Source organism: Chelonoidis abingdonii, chromosome 3, assembly GCF_003597395.2.
Source record: "Chelonoidis abingdonii isolate Lonesome George chromosome 3, CheloAbing_2.0, whole genome shotgun sequence".
Lineage (NCBI taxonomy): Eukaryota > Metazoa > Chordata > Testudines > Testudinidae > Chelonoidis > Chelonoidis abingdonii.
In genome coordinates, this window is record NC_133771.1 from 8,313,242 (window position 1) to 8,334,491 (window position 21,250).

The 21,250-nt window shown below is 41.5% G+C and overlaps 1 protein-coding gene across 1 annotated transcript in view; it reads right to left on the minus strand.

The window, feature by feature from the left end:
* Positions 1-21,250, minus strand: part of LOC116828912 (kinesin-like protein KIF13B) — a 101,166-nt gene that overhangs the window by 33,377 nt on the left and 46,539 nt on the right. The gene's annotated exons all lie outside the window — the stretch shown is intronic.

Below are 21,250 nucleotides of genomic sequence, written 5' to 3' on the forward strand. Positions count from 1 at the left end.
AGGAAACCCTGTTGACTCATATCCAGCTTCTCCTCCACTGTAATCCCCATGTCGTTCTCTGCAGAACTGCTGCGTAGATAGTCGGTCCCCAGCTTGTAGCAGTGCATGGGATTCTTCTGTCATAAGGGCAGGACTCTGCACTTGTCCTTGTTGAACCTCATCAGATTTCTTTTGTCCCAGTCCTCCAATTTGTCTAGGTCAATCTGGACCCTATCCCTACCCTCCAACATATCCACCTCTCCCCCCAGTTTAGTGTCATACGTGAACTTGCTGAGGGTGCAATTCAGCCCATTATCCAGATCATTAATCTTCAAAGCCAGTGAAAAGGAAACTGGGAACGCCACCTTCCAGGAAAGGACAGCAAGCAGAGCTAACCTAGAGCTATAAGGGAGGGAACGACTAAATAAAGCCCAGTTGAGGGACTGTGGGTCCAAAGGTGAAGGGAAAGGATCTCCTGTGGACCTAAGAAGCATTTCAGCTTGAAAGGTGAATTTCAAGCTTGGACACTGGCCAAAGGTGTTTTCTTGGGCAGTACTGGGGAGAAGCTCAGGGTCAGCCCTACAGAAATCCAAATGCTAAAGGATTAGTGCAGCTTGGTTCATGTCAGTTTTTCTTCTATTGACATTAAGACATGGATCCTACACCTTTAGAACATTAGTGGCAATACTTTACTGAACTGTTTTTTGCAGGCACTTCACTGAGGGGTGGGACAATGGATTTGTGGGGTTTAAGTTTATATTTCACCATCACTATATACTACAGAGGCTTCCCACTTACAAAAAGCAGGTAAGGTATCCAGGAGCCTACTGAACATCACTAGCGATGCCCCATCACAAACTATGCAGATAGCTTGAGCTGTGTTGGACTAGGATGCAGCCACAGCCTGTATAAGAGAAGCCCTCGCACTGGCTTGAGATAAATGAGCTGGTTGTACTCCATCTCAAGCAGATCTTTTTATCAGGTCCATCTGGTACCAAGATTAAGTTCACTCTGCCCTTTCTTACTTTGAGTAATCAACAGATGAAGTTCAGAAAAAAGTGTCCCAACAGAGAGAGGATACATTCTCATGTCGAAACTTCATGGTCTAGACACCAGCTGCAGACTCTGTTTCCAGGCTTAAATGGAAAGCAAGGAACAGATCAGGTTAAACGATTTCTCCAAATATTTCAAAACCATTTACCCCAAGAAAATATATTGGCTTACTGAGAAGATATTTTGGCTATGCCCAGCATATATAAGAGGATTTCATTAAGATGATTTTCCTCTTGTTTCCTTCATGGTATTCTAAGGTCTAGGAACTAGCTGCATCTCAGGTATGTCTACGCTAACGGATTATAGCGATTTTACTAAACTGGTTTATAAAACAGATTGTACAAGTCAAGTGAACGCGCACACAAGCACATTAATTCGGGAGCAGTGTCGTCCATGTACCAGGCTAGCGGCGATTTCCAGAGCATTGCATGTGGTAGCTATCCATAGCTAACCTAGTTCCAACAGTCTTCCACGCCCATGGAATTCTGGGTTGATGAGCCCTATGCATGATGGGCAAAAATAGTGTGCGGGTATTCTGGTAAATGTCGTCACTTCATCTTCCTCCAGGAAAGCAAACGGTAGATCAATCATTTTTCGCCCGATTTTTCCCTGGATTGCCCTGGCAGACGCCATAGCACGGCAACCATGGAGCCCGTTTTGCCTTTTATCACTGTCACCATATTATACTGGATGCCGCTGACAGAGGCGGTACTGCAGTCTACACAGCAGCATTCCTTTTCCCATGCAAGGTAGCAGAGATGGTTACCATCGTTTCTGTACTCGGTCCTGCTGTGCCATTGAAATTGGCAATGAGAATGACCAGTTATCAAAGTCGTTCTGTACCGTCTGCTGCTGTTCCAAGCTGCTCCTGGCTGGCCTTAGCTGAGATCGCCGGGGGCGACAAAGACAAAAATGGGAAATGACTCCCCGAGTCAATCGCTCCTTTATGGGTTATCTATAAAAATAGAGTCAGTCCGCCTAGAATGAGGCAATGTACTACAGACCAGTGAATCAGAGAAACCAGAATCACAGGCCCTCACATGTCAAATCCAGCAGAACTGAGATTTGCATGCCATTACATGGGGGGGTCCCCCCATGCATCACAACCCCACCCATTGATTCCCTTCTCCCCATACCTTCCCGGGCTACCGTGGCAGTGTCCCCCATTGTGTTGATGAAGTATAAAGAATGCAGGAATAAGAAAAACACGACGTGTTAGTGAATAAAATTGAGGGAGCAGCTCCAGCTGCTATGATAGTCCAGCCGGACATTAAACGGTGGCGGGGAAGAGGAGCCCAGCATCCTGCTGCTATGATACTCCAAGGCATCGTAACAGAATCTTTTCTTTAGACATGAAGGGGGAGGGCCTGATGGAGCTCAAGCCCAGTTGCTATGATGAAGACGGTTACCAGCCGTTCTGTACCACTACTGGGGAATTGACCGGAGTCATTCGTATTTTTACACAAAGCCCCTGGCAACCTCACCTGATAGCCAGCCAGGAGCACTCCGGGAGACGACGATGATGATAGCAGTCATATGTACGTCTGGAATCAGGAGGGGAAAGAAGAGGATGATGCTATTCATTGCCCGGCAGCACCGTCTATCATACCATGCAGTAGACATAGGGTGACATATAAAAAAGCCAAGAACGATTTTTTTTCCCCTTTCTTTTTCACGCTAGGGGGAAGGGGGGTGTAACTGATGACATATACTCTGAAACATCCTGGAACAAAGTTTTTGACCCTACAGGCATTGGGAGCTCAGCCAGAATGCAAATGCTTTCAGAGACTGCGGGGACTGTGGGATAGCTGGAGTCCTCAGTCCCCCCCCTCCTCCATGAGTCGTCCATTGATTCTTGGGCTTTCCGTTACGCTTGTCACACAGCACGGTGCTGTGGCCTCTGGTCTATCATAGCTCTGGAGAATTTGTTTTCAAATTTTTCTCATTCGTCTTCTGTAATGGAGCTGCAGAATAGAACAGATTTGTCTCCCCATACAGCGAGCAGATCCAGTATTCCCGTACATCCATGCTGGAGCTCTTTTGGATTTGGGACTGCATTGCACCCGTGCTGATCAGAGCTCCACGCTGGGCAAACAGGAAATGAAATTCAGAAGTTCGCGGCTTTTCCGTTTACCTGGTCAGTGCATCTGAGTTCGGATTGCTGTCCAAAGTGGTCACAGTGGTGCACTGTGGGATACCGCCCGGAGGCCAATACCGTCGATTTGCGGCCACACAACCCTAATACGATATGGTAATACCATTTCAGCGCTACTTCTCTCTTCAGGGAGGAGTAACAGAAACCGGTTTAAAGAGCCCTTATATCGATATAAAGGGCCTGGTGTGTGGACGGGTGGCAGCGTTAAATTGGTTTAACGCTGCTAAATTGGTTTTAAACGCGTAGTGTAGACAAGCCCTAACTGCAGCAAGATATGCCTGAGATAGGAAGTGTCCATTAAGGAAACTGTTCACTTTAGGTTCCTGTAGCCTACCAACATTTAATACTTTATTTCCTAGCAATTTCAGAGGATTGCAAAGTGCTTTAAAGGGTTGCTAGGTTCAATTTTTATAAACTTTCCTCCTCCTTACATTAGGTAAACTAAGGCACAATAGTATTACACAGAATCCTGGCTATCAGTACCCTAGATTACACTCCCTCCCACATATATGCTTCATGTTAATACTGAACATTTGGGAGATTTTTTTTCCCCATATGCTTGGCAAAGTTTTCCTTTTTAGAACTAAGATATTCTCTTTAAAGCAAAAAGCCAGAGTAAATGTGAAAGTTAATATGCAGTTCAAATCCTAAAACTGTTGCTAGCAAAACAGAAGAAATCACTGTTACTTAAATTCCTTAATAACTGCAATGCATTCCAAGCATAATTTAAGTTACTTAGTTTCTATTGAGGACTAATCTGCTAGTTCATTTTTTCAAAAGTCAGATGTAGAAGAGCAGTTTTGTGGGCTTTAGTATTATCTGGTTGGAAGATAAATTTTCTGAATTATCAGTCCAGTATGGTGTAATTCTGCTTAGTCCCTCGTTCACATTTGAGCTCTTGGAGTATGCCATAAAGCTTGTGTTATGACAAAAAGATTACAATGTTATCCTTTTGTCAGTAGACAATTTACATGGTGTACTGTTATGCCCAGAGCAGTGGTTCTCAACCAGAGGTATGCATACCCCTGGGGTACATCAACTAATCTGGATATTTGCCTATTTTTTAACAGCAGGCTACATAAAAAACACTAGCAAGTCAGTACAAACTAAACGTTCATACAGACAATGACTTGTTATACTGCTCTATATACTGGATTGAAATGTAAGTACAATATTTATATTCCAATTGATTTATTTTGTAATTATATTGGTAAAAAGTGAGAAAGCAGGTAATTTGTTAGCAACAGTGTGCTGTGACACTTTTGTATTTTTATGTTTGATTTCGAAGCAAGTAATTTTAAGTGAGGTGAAACTTGGGGGTACACCAGACAAATCACACTCCTGAAAGGGGTATAGTAGCCTGGAAAGGTTGAGAGCCACTGCCTCAGAGGACCAATCCAACTTTACAGTTTTATTGTGAATTATCCCAAATTTCCATAAATATTGATGTGACTAACATTTTTTTTAAAAACATGTAGAAATCTCATATGTAGACAGTGCTCCACATGGCAATGAAATGATCCCAGGCCTGGTCTTGGCACAAACAGTGTACTCTGCCTCTGGGACAATTGAAAGATTACTTACCCAGAAGTGATGTCCTTTTAGCCAACCCATCAGTGGCAAGATCTGCCCAAAAGCAACAGCACAAAACTTTTGTGGGGATGAGAACAAAAGAGGAAATGCTGGAGGAATCTGACAATCTCTCAAATACACTACCAACTACTATAGTTTCTAGTCACAATACATGAATCAAACAAACTGTCATTCAAAGCAATGGGTTAGAGAGTCCCATACTGGTGAAGTAATGATATCTTGGAAAAACCTTTCCTTAATATACATGATTTAGCCCAGAGTGATCTGTAATGTAATTGTAATGCTCACTAAAATATAAAGCAATTAGTTTTAAATTAAAGCAATCACTTAACCACATACAAAAGCACACTGGCACATAGCCCTAAATTGCAGAACAATACCAAAAAAAAAGTAGACCACAAGAATCATCACTGAAAAATCATTAAGAAGGAAAATAAGGCTTTGTCTACACACAAAAGTTGCACTACTAACTAACTGGTATAGTTAAAGCTGGTACAACCCTCCTAGTGTAGATCTTTATACAAGTATAAAGATGCTTACACCAGTATAAACTTACTAATGTAACGGAAGGGGAATAAATTATATTGTTATATAGCACATTTATACCAACATAACCATTCATGCTAGCAGTTGTACCTGTATACCTAGTTCCATTAAAAACATTCACATTAAACAAAATAGTTATACCAGTACAAAATAACGCATGGCCCAGGCCTAAGCAAGGCAGTGTCAAGGTTTTTCATTCATTGCCAAGTCAGAAAGAATGGAAGGAAAGATTAGCAGGTCACAAAGTCAGTCAACATGTTTTTACTTCTTTCGCTGTTCAACATCAGAAGCCTGCACCTACTGACACTGCTTTAAAAGAACTTGTTTCATGCCTTTCTCGCTTCCTCCTAAGAAAGCAAATGGTATTTTTGTTTGTTTTTGACATCAGAATATAGTGCTTAATGTATTTCCTGTAACTGGATTATTTCCTAGTAAAATACATTTATATAACACCCTTCATTCAAATAACTTCTCTTTTTTATTATTAATTATTATTATTATTATTATTATTAATGAGCCAGGTGTGACTCAAGACCTTCTTGGCAGAGGGCACAGGGTGTCATAGAATTTTGCAGGAATCCCCTGGGTCAGATATACGCATATTAAATTTACCAAAGGGTGGCATATGAGGTCTCTTCAAAGACCCAAGAACCCACCGGTCATCATAATAATTGAGAAATGTATGTACGGATAATGTTTAAGGAATTATGTATCTGTATTGATAATTATGTTCTTAAAGTATGTGAGTTATGTCAGGTCACCAGAAGCTGATAAACACGCTCTGGTGAAGTAAGATGGAAAAGATGCTTATCTGTCATGTATCTGGGCTGATCATGTATCTTATCTGCTTCACAATGGAGGCCTATCTACTGTCAGAGCAGCAAAACAGACAAGAGGCATGCAGGAAAAGATAGCCAGTAGGGGGGCATCCTGTTTCCCAGTAAAGAATGGTTTGAGGAGTATAACTGGGATTATAGGGAAGCACCCTAAATCTTTTCCACAGAGGAAGTAAGCTGAAAGCGTGGCTTGTTTCATGAATGGAAGCCTGGCTGTAATATGCTGAAAGGATTTTAAGTGAGCTTCCTCTACAAGACAGGACAGTAATTAGTTAAGTTTAGGTTCTAAAATGCATGTTATGACTTCATTTTATATGTAACCGTTTGTTTCCAGTACTTCTGCTTGCTATCATTTGAATTTCTACATTTTGTTACATAAACTTTCATTTGCTTTCACTGTCAACTGCTCTTAAGTGCTAAGGGTTAAGCAGAGCAGTGAACTGAGCCACATCTAGTAAGCTGGGGTGTACTGTTCCTTTGGGAGAAGTGAATCTATGAATACTGAGAGTATCTAGTGGTATAGGGGCTAGACATTCCAGGTGGACGCTCAGAGGTCACTTACCTCCAGAGGGACAGCAAAGCCTGCATTGGCTGAAAGGGGAGCATTTGTGTTGCCAGTGAAATTGGGGAGCTGACCCATGACAAGCACAGACAAGGCTTCCTCACTCCAAGGCCAGGTGCTACCGAGGTGCCTCAGAACCCTAGATACTCCCAGGAAACACCAGGCTGTAGCCTCACTTTACAAACTGGGGAACTCAATCTCTACCCCTCATTTTCCACAGGTCACAGGGAATAAACAATAAGACCAATCCATGAGAACGTTCTCTCTTATCCCATGACGGATTTATTTTAATTAAGCCCTATAAATACAATACGAAGAGGAGAGTGTGTGAGAAAACCATTTTTAAGAACAGATTTTTTAAATAGTTTCCCATTTTAACTGTCTTGATAATAGTTTTTGAAAACACTTTACATTATACCCTTTCACACTGAAGGTAAAAACCATATTAGCTAAAACAGTTTTCTTTTTTCTGTTTTGTTTTTTTTGGGGGGGGGGGAGTGGTTTGCTAACTACTCTCCATTTTCCTTCCTTAAAATACACTACAGTGACACTAGAAAGAGAAATCAGTTTGAGCATCAATTCACTTCAAAGAAATGAGAAAAACAGTCCAGGATAAAGAGCAACAGCCATTCAAAAGAAAGCGAAAAGAAAACTGCTAGCAAACACACGCACAAGGCTTATTAAGCAGACACAACCTTTTCATTCTCAAATGAAGTACGCATTCATTTCAAACGAAACTACACCATCTGCTCAAGAAACTTCCTGAAAAAGCACAAGAGCAAATCCACACAGACACACCCCTAGAACCCCGACCAGGGGTATTCTATCTGCAACCCAAGATCCATAAACCTGGAAATCCTGGACACTCCATCATCTCAGGCATTGGCACCCTGACAGCAGGACTGTCTGACTATGTAGACTCTCCTCAGGTCCTGCGCTACCAGCACTCCTAGCTATCTTCGAGACATCACTGACTTCCTGAGGAAACTACAGTCCATTGGTGATCTTCCTGAAAACACCATCCTAGGCACTATGGATGCAGAAGCCCTCTACAACAACATTCCACACAAAGATGGACTACAAGCCATCAGGAACAGTATCCCTGATAATGTCACGGCAAACCTGGGGGCAGAACTTTGTGACTTTGTCCTCACCCATAACTATTTCACATTTGGGAACAATGTATACCTTCAAGTCAGCAGCACTGCTATGGATACCTGCATGGCCCCACAGTATGCCAACATTTTATGGCTGACTTAGAACAACGCTTCCTCAGCTCTAGCCCCCAACGCCCCTGCTCTACTTGTGCTACATTGACAACATCTTCATCATCTGGACCCATGGAAAATAAGCCCTTGAGGAATTCCACCATGATTTCAACGATTTCCACCCCACCATCAACCTCAGCCTGGACCAGTCCACACAAGAGATCCACTTCCTGGACACTACAGTACTAATAATCGATGGTCACATAAACACCACACTATACCAGAAATCTACTGACCGCTATGCTTACCTACATGCCTCCAGCTTTCATCTAGACCACACCACACCGTCAAGCTCTACGATACAATCACATTAGCTCCAACCCCTCAGACAGAGAAAAACACCTACAAGATCTCTATCAATAGTTCTTACAACTACAATACCCACCTGCTGAAGTGAAGAAACAGATTTGCAGAGCCAGAAGAGTACCCAGAAGTTACCTACTACAGGACAGACCCAACAAAGAAAGTAACAGAACACCACTAGCCATCACCTACAGCCCCCAAATAAAACCTCGCCAGCGCATCATCAAGGATCTACAACCTACCCTGAAGGACGATTCATCACTCTCGTAGATCTTGGGAGACAGTCCAATCCCTGCTTACAGACAGCCCCCCAACCTGAAGCAAATACTCACCAGCAACCACACACCACACAACAAAAACACTAACCCAGGAACTTATCCTTCCAACAAAGCCCATTGCCAACCCTGTCCACATATCTATTCAGGGGACACCATCATAGGACCTAATCATATCAACCACACTATCAGAGGCTTGGTCACCTGCACATCTACCAATGTGATATATGCCCTCATGTGCCAGCAATGTCCCTCTGCCATGTACATTGGCCAAACTGGACAGTCTCTACGTAAAAGAATAAATGGACACATCAGACATCAAGAATTACAACATTCAAAAACCAGTCGAGAACACTTCAATCTCCTGGTCACTCGATTACAGACCTAAAAGTCGCATATTACAACAAAAAACCTTCAAAAAACGACTCCAATGAGAGACTGCTGAATTGGAATTAATTTGCAAAATGGACACCATTAAATTAGGCTTGATAAAGACTTGGAGTGGATGGGTCATTACACAAAGTAAAACTATTTCCCATGTTTATTCCTCCCCTGTTCCTCACACTTCTTGTCAACTGCAGCAAAATGGCTGTTGATTACCACACAAAAAGGTTTCTCTCTCCCTCGCTGGTAATAGCTCACTTAACTGATCACTCTCGTTAGAGTGTGTATGGTAACACCCATTGTTTCATGTTTTCTGTGTGTATATATATATCTTCCTACTGTATTTTCTACTGCATGCATCTGATGAAGTGGGCTGTAGCCCATGAAAGCTTATGCTCAAATAAATGTGTTAGTCTCTAAGGTGACAAGTACTCCTGTTCTTTTTGCATTCATGGAAAGTTATTCTAGAAACTACACCAAGGACTCTACAACCCAACGGAACACAGAGACATCTAGTAACACTGAGTGACTTGTGGCAAACTATTTTGCATTTTAAAAAGCAGCCATAATTTAATAAGTCCCTTTACCTTCCAAACACAATGTTTATTAAATGTGCTTACCCCAACCTGCAAGTGCATTAAATTCACTTTAAAGTGCCACGCAGCTTCTGTTTTTATTTTCCCTTCATTGCTGATTACCAAGATATCTGCATTATCACGTAACATAGAAATCTATTTTGTGACTAACATAATTCATTTGAGTGAGTAAAGAATTCTGATGTCATGACTATGGCATCAGAGTGGGCGCCAAATCCTTTTCAACTTACCCACATAAGTTGATCTACTGAAATTAGATATATGACACCCTCAAAAGGCAGGCAGGATTTGGCCCTGAAACTATCATATAAAAAATAAACTGTGTGGCACAGCCAGGCATATAACCCAGATCTCTTAAATAAAACTGCATACTTTTACGCCCAAGATCATTCTTCAGATATCAGGTAGAAATTGCAAAGGGCCAGCTGCCCCTCAAATCAAGCTGGTCTGCTTAAGAGTGAACGTGAGGGTAAGCCCCTTAAAGAAGGAGTTGTGCGGAGGTAGCAGTGGTTGGTGGTGGTGGTGGGTGCAAGGTTTGGCAGGCTCATAAGCATTTAATGGTACATATAAGGGTAGTAGAGCACAGAGGTTCTCAAACCGGGGAACAGGACCCTGGAGGGGGGCATGGCATCTATTTGGCAGGGGGGCTAGTGAGAAGCTTTTGGAGGGAAAAAAAATTTTTTACTGCACACATTTTACCCACCACAATGAATAACTAGCAACGTTGATTCCTCCAGAAATATCAGATCCTCAGATGGCACTGTGCATTCTGACAGATTTCTGTTAAGTCTGCAAAGCGTTATACAAAGTCATTGCCACCTGTACTTTAATCCATTCGCTATGATGTGGTGTGCACATTTAATTGTGAGCATTGACCACAATCGCAGTTTTGCTTTTGCTCTTATTACAATGGATCGTTGGCTCATTCATGCAACAGAAAAAAAAACAAGTGAAAAACAAAGAAGCTGAAACTGATTCTAGTGAAGCGCCGCCGCTGCATATATCGGTATATGTATTTGTGTGGCAGAAGGGGGATGCATAAACTGCTACAGACGCAAAGAAGGGAGGTGCAATCAAATAAGTCTGAGAAGCACTAGTATAGCAGAGTTCAGAGCTCAGAAGAAAAAACCTGTCCCTGTAAATATTTACACATTAATTTGGGTTCAGTTAGTTGAAATCGATTACCCATTTTCAGATACAGACTCCATTTCCTCCTGTTACTCCAAAACAACAATTTTAGATGTTAGCTACTATAATAAAGAATCCATCATTTGCACTGTGCTATGGATCCTGTATTCAATATGACATTTATCAATAATGGTGCCTGCTGCTTGCTCTTGTTTCAACAACCTATCCCTCCAGAAATGAGGTAATGTAAGAACACGAACTTCATGTGCCTACTACTACACAGAGCCTGTCTATGCATGGTAAAATAAAGAATGCATGTGCAATTTAATTTGTACCTGAAGGGCTCAAAAAACCTCCAACTTTTCCCTGTGTGAGTCCATTCGAGAAAAAAAACACTCCATCGCCCATGAGTGAACACTTATCACAAGCACTCACTCCATATCTGCAGTTTCAGTACTCATCCTCAAAGGAAACCTGCACACTTTCAAAAAAGACAAGTCTGCGAACTTAAATTCACAACTCCGCTGGACACTAAAAACCATGGACTTTTTATGGCCCATTACAACTACTAAGGGCTGGTTTACATTGAAAACTTGCACTGGCATAGCTACGTCTCTCAGGCAAGTGGAAAATCCACACCCCTCAGAAACGTAGCCATGCCAAACTAAACTCCAGTGTAGACAATACTAGGCAGACGTAAGAATTCTTCCATTGACCAAGCTACCGCCTCTCCGGGAGGTGGACTAACTACAGTGATGGAAGAAACCCTCCCATTGCTGTCATTCTAGGGCTTGTCTACACTGGCAATTTACAGTGCTGCAATTTTCTCGCTCAAGGGTGTGAAAAAACAACTCCCTGAGCACAAGTTTCAGCGCTGTAAACCGCCAGTGTAGATAGAGCACCAGCACTAGTAGCTACACCCCTCGTGGGAGCGGGTTTTTTAGAGCACTAGGAGAGCTCTCTCCCAGTGCTCTGCCATGACTACACAAGCCACAACCAAGGAGGCTGTTCCAAAGAAATGGGAAGACGACTAGGGATGGCTCACTTAGCTATGGCCTTCCTTAAGAATGCATGGAAAAAATGTGGCATCTTGAAATGTGCAACAGAGCGACTGGTAAAAAGGCTAACTTTTTCAATACCTATTTATGGATGTCAATCATGGGAAGTTAATGCTGCTGACAAGAAGAAACCTGAAGCTTTTGAAAAGTGGTGCTGGTGAAGACTCTCACACATCTCCTTGATGGACAAAAAGGCAAATGCCTGGGCTAGAAATATTACTGGAGAGAAGCAGACTCTCCAATCAGAAATCAACAGGCACAAACGAACATATTTTGGTCACATTAGGCATAGAGAGGGAAATAACCTTGAGAAAGTTAATATGGGAGGAATGGTGGAGGGTCATTGTAATAGGGGACAATGAGCGCGAAAATGGATGGATGATGTAGAGCAGATCACTGGAAGCTCAGCTGCTGACTGCTCAAAGTTAGGGATGGATCACAAAGGCTTTGAAAATTCTGCTTTGAGGTCACAGATATTCAGACACCAATAAATGGATTTACTTACCACCATCCCACCTTGGCCTCTTCTTGTAGCCTTAGAATTAAGTAATTTCCTAATTTCAACCTTTGCCTGAGTAGCATCTGTTAGTGTCTCTCTAGCCACAGTTAACCATGTGGCTATTCTCAAATCTGAATAATTTTTTGAAATACTCAACTCAAAATAGCATACTACATAACTTTAGTATTCTGAAGCACTGTAGTTCTCATATATGCTCTTTTGTCCATTGTAGTCCACTGAAAGCCCTCATTTGGGAAATAAGTAATAAGATAGACTTAAAACATTTGAAGGAGAAAGTTTCATTTTGATAAACTTGTTTTTTATATTGTACCCCTTATTGCAAAGCTCTTTGTACACTTACATACGCCCCCCCTCCACCGCAAACACACACACACTGAAATGCAGCCAATTAAAAACAAATGTGACAACTGTTTAACACTATGTAACTATTTAGGGCCTTGTTCACACTATAAAAATTGTGAAGCATGTTTGTATACACGTGCAATTCAACTAGAGGTAGCAACTGCAGAAGTTGTAAGGTAGACAAGGTAAAGAGTATTAGGCGACAAATGACTTCAGTTCTAAAGTTACACTGGATATCTCGAATGGCAGACTTGAGCTGCCAATGATCAATTCTGGCAGAATATGACACCCGTCTTCTGAAGATTACTGCCCATAGCAGAGAAATAATTGATCAGCCAAGATACATTACAGCTCTGGCAGTAGGTTTCAGCTATTTAGCAAGGTGGTATCTATTTTGTCTAAACAAACTGTCAAATGAAACCCCATTCTCTTTCCTGCCAACATCATCAGGGCTTCAGCCAATGGTGTACTCCTTGTTGCTGACTCTGCACCTGCTCCACCATTGGGTAGGTCATCTTGTTCTTTAACAGTTCGCAAGCAGGGTACAATTCCAGCCTTCTGTGAAAGAACTCATATAACACAGTTGCTGGTATATTCGCCACGCAGCTAGAAAGTTGTAGATTTGAGTCCCTCACTAAAACGTTCATGTATAAATAGCTCACCTTAACTGATCGCTCTCGTTAAGAGTGTGGATGGTAACACTCATTGTTTCATGGTGTGTGTGTGTGTGTGTGTGTGGTGTCTCCTACTCTATTTTCCACTGCATGCATCTGATGAAGTAGGCTGTAGCCCACGAAAGCTTAGCTCAATAATTGTTAGTCTCTAAGGTGCCACGAGTACTGTCTTTTTTCATGTATAAATGTTATACCCAGATTTTACTGAGCAGCACTGAAGAGAAACAGTGTCTGGACTTGTAGAGAATGGTGTTTTGTTGAGAAGTTACACCAACGCCTTCTGTAAGTCTCTGGAGAGGTAGGTCATTAACACTTTTCAAGAGGAATTAAGGACAACCCAGCAGTTAAGCAGCATAGCCTTTCACAGCAACAGATTTTAAGTGCCTATGGGTCACAGGGTCAGTTACTGATGAATACACAATAGCTGCCAACTCTTAATTTTTCCTGCTCCTACTCTTCTCTCTATACTCCTCTCACTCCTTCCCAAAATAAACACTTCACATTTTATGCTGCTCCTTATACATCGAACTGCTCTTACACATGACAACACCTTCTCTTTCAAATCCCTCTTTAAAAAATTAGAAGTCCTTCAAAGATCCCTCTGAAAGACATTGCAGCACCAAATATTGACTTGTAGAGTGCTGATTACATTGTATATGCCCAAATCACAGAACTATTTCAAACCAGGTGCCTACAAATAAACTTAATCATGAACAAACTATGTGATCAAATTAAACCCAACTACACGTAGTCGTTTCAGTTATAAAACTTATTTTCAAAGGATTTATAAGTGGGGCCATAAATGTGACCATTCGCGAAGTATCCTAGACCTCACGTTTCACATGTTCAGATTGTCAACTATAACCATTTAATTAAGATTAAACACACAAGCCAGTATATATAGGACTAAGTTATGCATTTGTACTCCTTTCTTGAACCATGGTTATTTCCCAATACAAACATGTACAGGCCATCTAACTAGCCTTTTGCCTAAACATACGTTTAATGAGGGGGTTGTGTTTGTAAACCAAGTTACTGTACAAAATGAACGATATTTTGTTAATCAGAGGAATTTAAATTTCTTCTTTGACAGAGTAACTGCCCTAGTGGAAAGCAGTAGACATGGTATCTTTGATTTTAGTAAGGCTTGTAACAATCCCCAGGACATTCTCACAAACTAGGAAATACAGTCCTAGATGAAATATTATATAGGTGGGTGCTCAACTGGTTAAAAGACCATACCAAAGTGTAGCTATTGTGACAAAGTTCTCCTACCTTGGTGGTCTTGCGCTTATTGGCAGATTTGCTCACCAGTGATCTTCCCACAGTCTGGATCAGCTCCTCTTGTGTCTGATCAGGAGTTGGGAGTTTGGGGGGAACTCGGGCCCACCCCTACTCCGGGTTCCAGCCCGGGCCCTGTGGATTGCAGCTGTCTATAGTGCCTCCTGTAACAGCTGCATGACAGCTACAGCTCCCTGGGCTACTTCCCAAGACCTCCTCCAAACACTTCTTTATCCTCACCAAGGACCTTCCTCTGGTGTCTGATAACGCTTGTACTCCTTAGTCCTCCCACGCACACCCTCTCAGTCTCAGCTCCTTGAGTCTCTTTGCTCCCAGCTCCTCCACGCACTTCCTCTCCTCAGGCTCTCCCCATCTGACTGGAGAGAGCTCCTTTTAAAACCCAGGTGCCCTGATTAGCTGCCTTGATTGGCTGCAGGTGTTCTAATCAGCTGTCTGCCTTAATGTTTCTAGCAAGTTCCTGACTACTCTAGTGCAGACCCTGCTCTGGTCACTCAGGGAACAGAATATCACCCAGTGACCAGTATATTTGCCCTCTACCAGACTCCTGTACCCCACTGGCCTGGGTCTGTCACACTATCAATAATTCACTATCAAACTGGAATAACGTATCAAGTGGAGTCCTGGGTCTGGAACTATTCAATATTTTCATTAATCATTTGGATGCTGGAGTATGCTTATAAAATCTGCAGATGACACCAAGCTGGGAGGGATTGCAAGCACTTTGGAGGACAGGCTCAGAATTCAAAAGGACTTTGACAAACTGGAGAAATGGTCTGAAATCAACAAGATGTATTTCAGTGAAGTGCAAGGTATTTCACTTAGGAAGAAAAAAATTACATGCACAAATGCAAAATGGGAATAGATGGCTGGACAGCAGAAAAGGATTTAGGGATTATAATACATTACAAATTGAATGTGAGTCAGTGTTATGCTGTTGTGAAAAAGGCAAATGTTACCTGGGGTGTATTAACTGGTGTGTCATAAGGAAGAAATGGGAGGTAACAGTTTGATTTTATTGGCACTGGTGAGGCTTCAGCTGGTTCATTGTATCAGTTTTGGGCACCGCACTTAGAAAAATGTGGAAAAACTGGAGAGAGTCCAAAGGACAGTAACAAGGTGATAAAATATTTAGAAAACCATCACCTGTGAAGAAAGGCTGAAAATTAGGCCTGGCTGGTTTAGTGAAAAGAAGGCTGAGGGACATGATGACAGTTGTGAACTATGTAAAACGCTGCAAGGAAGGGGATGGTGATCAATTGTTCTCTGTGTTCACTGAAGACAAAATTAACCAGTTTAATTTGCAGCCAAGGAAATTTAGAAAATTTCTTAATATCTAACCTAATTGTAAGGATAGACAGACACTGGAACAGGCTACTTCGGGAGGTTATGGAATCACCATCACTGGAGGTTTAAAAACAGATTAGACAAACACCTGTCAGAGACAGTCTTGGTACACTTAATCCTGGGTACCAACCTTAATCCAACCCAACAGGGGTTGGAGAATGGCCTAAGTGACCTAGAAGTCCCTTCCAGCCCCCCAGTTTTGAGTTTAAGAGTCACCTGTTTTGTATGGACTTACTACACATACGGCCTCTTTACTAAACTCCACAGAACATAACATTTCCTGAAGAGACAACTTTCATTTTTGCTCACAATAGTACAAAACTTTGTAAGTAAAGAAAAAACAAGCCAAGGAATCAAGCTGCCATATTGCAATGCTTAATTTTGGTGAAGTCTCTTGTCCATAGCTATCAATAAGTTTCGCATCTAACTGGGCAGCTTAAAGCAGGTTTTTAGAGTACTGTTATCAAAATCTTCAAGTGGGACCAATTGCAATGGTAAGTTTTTGTCTTTAATGAAGTTAAATGGAGGAGGATGCAGTCAAACGTTTCAGTGTGGGTTTTGCTATATTTTTGGCACACCACTCTTTGCAGGAAATGAGTGCTTGAAACCTGAAACTTCTAATTGGGTTTTCAAGAGAATTTAAATGAGAACTTGGATCTGAAATTTGAACTGAATCTCAGCTCCAGCCTCAGCTTCATTATTTCACACTATAATCCCCACCACTGGATATATAGTACTAGAAGTCAGCTGGCTTCATTTCAATTTTCGCTATTCTGATTTACTTGGCGGGGCAGTGACATATGGTTTGCACCACAGAGAGAGATGTTTAATATTTTGTGGGGTCAAAAATCATTTTCTTGACAACATGAGAGTTCAAAGCATAAATCCAGTAGGAGCTTATCCATGTTGAAGAACCATCAATTTTGGTAATGTGCATGCAAGGGTGATCTTAAATAGTTTATAACTTATTTGTTCCAGCTGTCCTTGGTAGACAGGATATTTTCACTCCACAGGCTTAGGCTGTACACATACTATGTTGCATTCATATAAATGGTATTGAAATTTAAGCCCTTAATATACAGTAGATCCAAGGGAGCCAAGTTACACTGTCTATAAAAACCCACAACTTTGAATTTCTAACGTCTGTCACATAAATTAGTCTTCCATTTAAAATGTCCTTGCTTTTAGATGTGATTCATTGCGCTGTTTGACTGCATATTCACAAGTGATCCCATATTCAAAGACATTCTATTGTACATTCAAAAGTGTGACTGAATAAGCACTGTAAGAACAGTGCTATGGCACTGCAAGCAAATAATAAATGTAGAAGAGTTTGTTTCAATGTGTATTTATCTGGAAAATAGCATCTCAAAGTATTTTTGAGAAGAAAAATTATATTGCACACGAGCAGCACACTGCTTATGAAAGCATTAATTTTATTAATTGTGAATCAAACTGAAACATGGCAAAGGCACTTAAGAAAATTTCTGCCAAGCTTCAGTTAGAAACAAAAACAGTTTTGAATTATTCTTGTGCAGAATCATGGCCAAAAAAATTCATAGTTTACGAAAAATGCATCCTCTATCCCAATGCTTAACACTAAAAAAAAAAAAAAAGTCAATCCTCTTGGTGAATTAAATTGCATCTATTCTATCCATATGAAAATATTCCTACACTGAGAAGCTTCACGCCATATGGTGATAGTTCCAGAAATCTTTCAGACTAATCATGTCTGTACCCCATCTCAACCATGCAGCATAGCTAATGGTATGCTAGAAATGTGATCATAGATATTAAACCACGATCCACTAATCTCACACAAAAATTCTGTTCTGAAAGGCATTTTTAGAGTGGCTTTTATCAGTTTCCATGTTTGTTGTCTTGGTTACTCAGGATCCCATTTGATAGTTCCTAAGATAAAATTTCACACACGCAAAATGTAAGTGCTAGTCCAACAAACTCAGTCTGGAATTCAAAAGCAGAGATGCTCTGTTTCTGACTCCTGCATCACTATCGGTCAGAAATTTTGCAATAGGAGTGTAGTTAATTTTGTTGATGCACGAATCAGAAAGAAAATTATTTTTGTGAGGAAAGACAGCAGGTGCAATTCTTAATAGATACAGGGAGCAGAACAGTTGAATTCATAGGTCTAATTCCTGATCATAGTCATATTCCTGATCATAACTATACTCAGACAGATGTAGATGGATGAGACAATTCATGTTTCTTTTAGAAAAAGGTTTCCCTGAAAAATGAAAAAAAAAAATCTACGTTTTCACTTCTTCAGAAGAGAAGTTAACTGTGAAAACAGGAAAGAGGGTCATGTGCTGGCAGGGGAAGAAAGTCAGCTGTCCAGTCTATAAAAAGTACAAGCACTGTCAAAAACAAAGCTAGAGCAATTCTCTTTAAGAGTGTTTGGATTAGCTAACAAAAAACCCTAACAAAAAGCTACCAAAAAAAAAAAAAAAGCCCACAAAAGGAACATCAAACAAACCAACCAACAAACCCAAGAGTACTACCAATTAACGTACTAGTCATTTGGCATTTACTGTAGCGAATAGTTTGATTGGCATAGAACTGGGACTGCCACAGAAAAAGAAAAGAAGTTAGATACTAGAAGAATTTTACCTACAGATAGAGAGAGACACACACACACCCCTTCCCTGTTCTAGCAAGAGAACATGCAGGCAAATATGTGGAAAGAGTATATGAACAGCAGTAAGTGTATTGCTTAATTACAGTTTGGAAATATGAAATCAGACAAACTAGCTTCAAAAGTTTTGTTTTGTTTTAATTATAAAAGTCAGCTGTGTGCACTGAACCACAAAGCAAATGTCCTTTTTAACAGGTGCAAGTTTTCCATGCAAATGGCAACAGACTCAGATGATTGGGCTAAATTAGGATCTCCCTTTTCCCTTATGATGTAGGGTAGAGATCAAAACAGCACCAAATGTGCTTCCCTGTCCTGCTTGATAGAGTAATGTATGCCGTGCAGAATGCAATAGCGATTCCAGAATGGCAACAAACTGTACTCAAAACTGTACTCACTGACCCAACATTGGTACCTTTTAAAAAGCAGAATAAATCAAGTAGTCATTGAATACTTTGCCTCAGTTTTCAATAGGGATGATAATATGGAACATGGACATGAAGGTGAGATGGCTGAGGGAAATGAGTGTCAAGAAATGGAAGTTGCCATACCACAGGTGGAAGTTAAAAAAAAAAAAAAAACCCTGTGTTACTCACCCTGTGCAGTAACTGAAGTTCTTCGAGACGGTTCTCCCTGTGAGTGCTCCATTTCAGGTGAGATATGTCCCTGCACCTTTGATCAGAGAATTTCAGCAACAGTGTTCATCCAGGTCATGCATGCGCTGTCCCAGTCTCACGCCGTTGTTGGCACCTATCTAGTGCGCGCAACCCGACCCACCTCAGTTCCTTTTCTACCACAGAGTTCCGAAATTGAACCAAAGTAGAGGAGAGAAGGATGAGTAATGGAGCACAGACAGGGACACCCATCTTGAAGAATGTCAGTTACTGCAGAGGGTGTGTAACCTTCTCTTCTTTTTCGAGGAGTGTGCCTGTAGGAGCGCCAGTTCAGGTGACTGTCAAGCAGTGCCCCACATTGGATGGAAGGGGCTTCGGAGTTGCCTATGTAAGTGATAACACTAAGACCTAGCAATACATCCAATCTTGAACTCTGGTTGATTGTGTAGTGTTTTGTAAACGAGTGTATGGAAGCCCAAGTGGCTGCTCTACATATGTCCATGATTGATGTATTGTTTAGAAAGGCTACTGAAGTTGAAAAGTATCTGGTAGAGTGAGTTCTGATCCCTGGCGGGAGTTGCAGGTTCTTTTGTTGATAACAGAGGTGGATGCACCCAGAGATCCATTTACATAGTCTCTTGCGTAGAGATAGTGGAATCTTTAAAATGCTCTGTAGTGGAACTGAAAAGCCTCAGAGAGTTTCTGAAAGACTTAGTTCTGTCGAGGTAGAACGCTAGTGCACGGCTGATGTCTAGTATATGTAATATTGAGTACTGTGTGTGTCCATCAGCAATAGGTACAAGTATCAAGTCTGTCTGGGACACTTTGGGGCTATCGATACGAATTTGGCTCTGTCAGTACATATTTTGTGTATCGTCCTCGATAACAGGGGGTCAGAGGGAATGTGTGTAACAGATGGGCATCCCATTTGAGGAGGAAGACATCCCCCAGGAATTGGCGCCCCAAACCTGCTCTCAAGCAGAACAGTGGGCATTTGTAGTTCTGGGATGTTGTGAAGAAGGCAATAGATAGGTGATCCTAAAGTCTAAATAAGTTTTGTAGGACCGCATTGTTTAGGTCCCATTTGTAATCCTAGGAAAATTCTCTGCTCAGCATATCTGCTATAGTATTTTGATGACCTGGGAGGTACGAGGCTGAGATGTTGACATTGTGCCGGATACACCAGTTCCATAGTTTCATGGCTTCAGTGCCTAAGGAGTGTGAATGTGCACCTCCCTGTTTGTTTATATAAAAACATACAGGCAATGCTGTCCATCATTACCCATATATTCTCTTTCCTGATCAGTGGCAGGAAGTGCAAGCATGCATTGCAAATTGCATGCAGTTTTAAGAGGCTTATGTGTAATAGTCTCAGAAAAAGACCACCAGCCCTGAATCATGTGGTATTGTAGATGGGCTCCCCAGCCTATCAAGGAACCATCAGTTGTGATTGTTATTGAAGATGGGAATCTGGGTGAAAGGGACATGCAGACATTGTGGGGTTGCGTCCACCAGTGTAGAGACTGATTTTGGTAGGCATTGCAAGGTGTCCGTTTAGGCTGTGTTTGTGCGGTATGTACACAGTTCTTGTCCAGCCCTGAAGACAGCACATGTGAAGACATGCATGTCGTATCATAAATGTGCTAATAGCTGGAGGGAGGTTCATGCCAATATGGGTGACCAGTTCAGTGACGAAGAAATGAGGTTAGTTAGAGTGATGAACCTGTTAGTTGGTAATGACACTCTGGCACTAGTTGGCAATGACTCTCCAGAGAATCAAGATGGGCTCCAATGAGCTCCAACTTCTGAATGGAGTTTAGTGATGACTGCTACTGAAATTTTCCAGTCAAACGCACAGGGATGCACCAACACCTGAAGTGGAGCGCTCACAGGGACACTCCTGAAAGAAGAACAAAGAGCTTAATGCACTCAAATTGGGGGGACTGGATAATTTCCACACCATACTACTGGAAGAACTGACATATAAGCTTGCTAGTTTGGTAGCAAGGGTTTTTCATGAATTATCTATTCAGAGGAAGTACCAGATGACTGGAGAATAGCTAATGTT